The sequence below is a fragment of the Schistocerca serialis genome, unplaced genomic scaffold, assembly GCF_023864345.2.
Source record: "Schistocerca serialis cubense isolate TAMUIC-IGC-003099 unplaced genomic scaffold, iqSchSeri2.2 HiC_scaffold_1241, whole genome shotgun sequence".
NCBI classification, from domain to species: domain Eukaryota; kingdom Metazoa; phylum Arthropoda; class Insecta; order Orthoptera; family Acrididae; genus Schistocerca; species Schistocerca serialis.
In genome coordinates, this window is record NW_026047449.1 from 52,501 (window position 1) to 57,500 (window position 5,000).

At 52.2% G+C, this 5,000-nt stretch overlaps 1 non-coding gene across 1 annotated transcript in view; it reads right to left on the reverse strand.

Annotated features, from left to right (window-relative positions):
- Positions 1-896, reverse strand: part of LOC126436587 (small subunit ribosomal RNA) — a 1,909-nt gene extending 1,013 nt beyond the window's left edge. The window contains exon 1 of the ribosomal RNA XR_007580778.1: positions 1-896. This exon is cut by the window's left edge and continues 1,013 nt beyond it. This is a non-coding gene — a ribosomal RNA (small subunit ribosomal RNA).
- Positions 897-5,000: the final 4,104 nt, after the last annotated feature.

The window sequence follows — 5,000 nt, forward strand, 5'->3', positions numbered from 1 at the left end:
GCACACAGTATTCAGGCGGGCTTGCCTGCTTTAAGCACTCTAATTTGTTCAAAGTAAACGTGCCGGCCCACCGAGACACTCAATAAAGAGCACCCTGGTAGGATTTCAACGGGGTCCGCCTCGGGACGCACGAGCACGCACGAGGCGGTCGCACGCCTTCGGCTCGCCCCACCGGCAGGACGTCCCACGATACATGCCAGTTAAACACCGACGGGCGGTGAACCAACAGCGTGGGACAGAAATCCAACTACGAGCTTTTTAACCGCAACAACTTTAATATACGCTATTGGAGCTGGAATTACCGCGGCTGCTGGCACCAGACTTGCCCTCCAATAGATACTCGTTAAAGGATTTAAAGTGTACTCATTCCGATTACGGGGCCTCGGATGAGTCCCGTATCGTTATTTTTCGTCACTACCTCCCCGTGCCGGGAGTGGGTAATTTGCGCGCCTGCTGCCTTCCTTGGATGTGGTAGCCGTTTCTCAGGCTCCCTCTCCGGAATCGAACCCTGATTCCCCGTTACCCGTTACAACCATGGTAGGCGCAGAACCTACCATCGACAGTTGATAAGGCAGACATTTGAAAGATGCGTCGCCGGTACGAGGACCGTGCGATCAGCCCTAAGTTATTCAGAGTCACCAAGGCAAACGGACCGGACGAGCCGACCGATTGGTTTTGATCTAATAAAAGCGTCCCTTCCATCTCTGGTCGGGACTCTGTTTGCATGTATTAGCTCTAGAATTACCACAGTTATCCAAGTAACGTGGGTACGATCTAAGGAACCATAACTGATTTAATGAGCCATTCGCGGTTTCACCTTAATGCGGCTTGTACTGAGACATGCATGGCTTAATCTTTGAGACAAGCATATGACTACTGGCAGGATCAACCAGGGAGCTGCGTCAACTAGAGCTGAGCAGCCGGCCGCCCGGGAGTGTGTCCCGGGGGCCCGCGCGAACACGCAAGCGTCCGCTCAATTATTCTGCAAACAGGAGGAGGCTGAGCTCCCCTGCACAACACACCTCGAAACCCTCTCAGGTCCCGGCGGCGCGCAGCGCCGTCCTAAGTACTTGGTCGGGTTCGAGAGAGGCGCAATCGCCCGGAGTTAGGCGAGTAGACGCTTTAGGTGCGACCACCCGTGCTCCCAACTGAGCTTGCCGCTGCCGACAGAGGCCCGGGAGCGTGCTGTCGTGGCATTGCCGGCGGGAGACAACACGCGCCACCTACGGTGACCGGCAGCTCCAACGCCAGCGCCACAGAAGGACAAAAGCCCTACTTGGGTGCCGAAGCGAACTCTCCCAGCACAGCGCACGCGCCAACACGTCCGCACAGCTGCGATACAAACCACCTGCGAGAACCGCTGGGGCGACCGAGCAGCAGACGGCGTCGCGGCGCCGAGCGCCGGGCGGCGGCGCATCCTCAGCGCACAAAGTCCTCAATCGGACCAGCACACTGCAGATGGCCACCGCGCTTCGCACCGGGCCCGCGAGGACCTACTTTGGCCGCAAGGCGCCGCGAGCAGGGGGCGCCGGCGCGCAGCTGCGCCGCCTGCCGCGTCCGTCGGCCGGCGCGCCTGCCACCGGCCGCCCCCACCAGCCGGCTGTAGCGCGTGCGCCCACGCACCGCGCTGCCAGCACGCCGGGCGGCCCCCCCTCACCGGCCGGGGACGGTCCCACCCAGCCACCGCCGCGTATCGCCTCACACCCAGATCCCCTTTCACGTTCGTGGGCATGGTGGGTCCCCTTTCACGTTCGTGGGCATGGTGGGTATCCCTGAAACAACCGGTTAATAGCTCGACCGATCGTCGCCAACACTGATTCACCTCTAGCGAGAACAACCGCACCACAACGGGTTACCGGTTGTTCATTTGCGTAACGTCACCAGCAAACGTACACGTCCATCGCCATTTGCAACGAGTATTGCATGCCTGTGTCAGGTGTCACAACACACTACGTCTGCCCACATAGACGCAACAACATGTGCACGCCTAGAGAACACGTGGAAGGTAGACCCCGTACGTATGCGGTGTCCATTGCGCGAACGACTGTCAGCCCGCCTCTGCAGCATGTCGCAGATGTGGAACGCGGTGCAACATGCTATCACGGTGTGTGAGAAGAGACGACTACGTCCGAATACACGCTCCACTACATCAACAGACTGCTCATGCTGATCGCCATCCAGGGCGTCCGTTCCTCCCACACGTCTGTATGGCGTACCACACTGCAATCCAGCTCTTATAGGGAGACGACACGTAGCTGCGTGCACAATATTTGGACTGTATGGTCCGCCGTTGCTAGGCGCTGTCGTCATACGGTCACATGGGCCACGATGTATCATTCAGTACATACGGAGCAATGTGCAGTACAGTTTGTGGGTTTTGCGTACATCGGCGGACAGGTGACAGGCCGTACCACAACGTAGGCTGAGTACGTCGGCATGCGAAGGGCATTGAACATGCAAACTTCTCACCGACCAGCTTGCGAAGGCAGGGGGGAAGGGGGGGGGGGCATGTACGTCCTGCTGCTATCCACACTACAGTGTATAGCAGGAGCATGTGGAAAGTCAGCAACACCTGCAAGGTGTTTAACATGACGCGATACACAGGGGACCGGGCAGTGCGAGTAGCGAACTATATTGCGAGGGTTGCGGTTAGGCAACACTACACTACTTTAACGGGTTGCATAACAATTACAGAGCAGGTTCAGCGACAACGTGCGTCAGGTTAAGGCGCAATATAGTTTAGGTTACGGCGCACTTTAGGTTAGGTTAAGGCACATTATAGGTTAGGTTAAGGCACAACATGGGTTACGTTAAGGCACAACATGGGTTACGTTAAGGCACAACATGGGTTAGGTTAAGGCACAACATGGGTTAGGTTAAGGCACAACATGGGTTAGGTTAAGGCACAACATGGGTTAGGTTAAGGCACAACATGGGTTAGGTTAAGGCACAACATGGGTTAGGTTAAGGCACAACATGGGTTAGGTTAAGGCACAACATGGGTTAGGTTAAGGCACACCATGGGTTAGGTTAAGGCACACCATGGGTTAGGTTAAGGCACACCATGGGTTAGGTTAAGGCACAACATGGGTTAGGTTAAGGCACAACATGGGTTAGGTTAAGGCACAACATGGGTTAGGTTAAGGCACAACATGGGTTAGGTTAAGGCACAACATGGGTTAGGTTAAGGCACAACGTAGGTTAGGTTAAGGCACAACGTGGGTTAGGTTAAGGCACAACGTGGGTTAGGTTAAGGCACAACGTGGGTTAGGTTAAGGCACAACGTGGGTTAGGTTAAGGCACAACGTGGGTTAGGTTAAGGCACAACATGGGTTAGGTTAAGGCACACCATGGGTTAGGTTAAGGCACAACATGGGTTAGGTTAAGGCACAACATGGGTTAGGTTAAGGCACAACATGGGTTAGGTTAAGGCACAACATGGGTTAGGTTAAGGCACAACATGGGTTAGGTTAAGGCACAACATGGGTTAGGTTAAGGCACAACGTAGGTTAGGTTAAGGCACAACGTGGGTTAGGTTAAGGCACAACATGGGTTAGGTTAAGGCACAACATGGGTTAGGTTAAGGCACAACATGGGTTAGGTTAAGGCACAACATGGGTTAGGTTAAGGCACAACATGGGTTAGGTTAAGGCACAACATGGGTTAGGTTACGGCACAACATGGGTTACGTTACGGCACAACATGGGTTACGTTACGGCACAACATGGGTTACGTTACGGCACAACATGGGTTACGTTACGGCACAACATGGGTTACGTTACGGCACAACATGGGTTACGTTACGGCACAACATGGGTTACGTTACGGCACAAATTAGGTTAGGTTACGGCACAAATTAGGTTAGGTTAAGGCACAAATTAGGTTAGGTTAAGGCACAAATTAGGTTAGGTTAAGGCACAAATTAGGTTAGGTTAAGGCACAAATTAGGTTAGGTTAAGGCACAAATTAGGTTAGGTTAAGGCACAAATTAGGTTAGGTTAAGGCACAAATTAGGTTAGGTTAAGGCACGATATAGGTTAGGTTAAGGCACGATATAGGTTAGGTTAAGGCACGATATAGGTTAGGTTAAGGCACGATATAGGTTAGGTTAAGGCACGATATAGGTTAGGTTAAGGCACGATATAGGTTAGGTTAAGGCACGATATAGGTTAGGTTAAGGCACGATATAGGTTAGGTTAAGGTACGATATAGGTTAGGTTAAGGTACGATATAGGTTAGGTTAAGGTACGATATAGGTTAGGTTAAGGTACGATATAGGTTAGGTTAAGGTACGATATAGGTTAGGTTAAGGTACGATATAGGTTAGGTTAAGGTACGATATAGGTTAGGTTAAGGTACGATATAGGTTAGGTTAAGGTACGATATAGCGTAGGTTCAGATACACATTGTTGTAGGGAAAGGTGTATTGGGGGGGGGGGCGGCAGGTTCGTTGATAGTGATTATCGTAATTGGATGCCTGCGGTATTATCCGATTTGTCACGTCAGGATGCACTTTTGGCTCATGACAGGCGGCGCTCCGATTCCATGGTTGTGGCAGATCTGTGTCTTTCATTCCTGCCATTGTTTGTGTGCTGTGACAGGAGGCAGTATTGTGATGTTGGGTGCACCACTGTGTAGGACATGTGTGGGTGTTCGTGGCTTAGCTGAGCAATGTGCGGATGTCGGAAGGGTGGGATATTGTGTTTTCTGGGTGGACCTCCCGGTCTGGTAATGATAGTGTGGATTGTGTCATGTGGCGGAGAGGATGCACTGGATGTTCTTCCATGCTGGTGGTTAGATATTGTGTGTGATAAGAGAGTAGTGTGTGATAAGAGTGTCTGGCTGACGTGTGGTTCTCATTGTGTGCAGAGTCTTTCAGCATGTATAGGGACGGTTGTATATATTATCTGTATTCTGATGGCTCTGCATCTATTACTAATCAGTGCCGTGTATACGGTTACTCTAGTTCCAGTCGAAACTGTTCTATCTCTGTACATTAG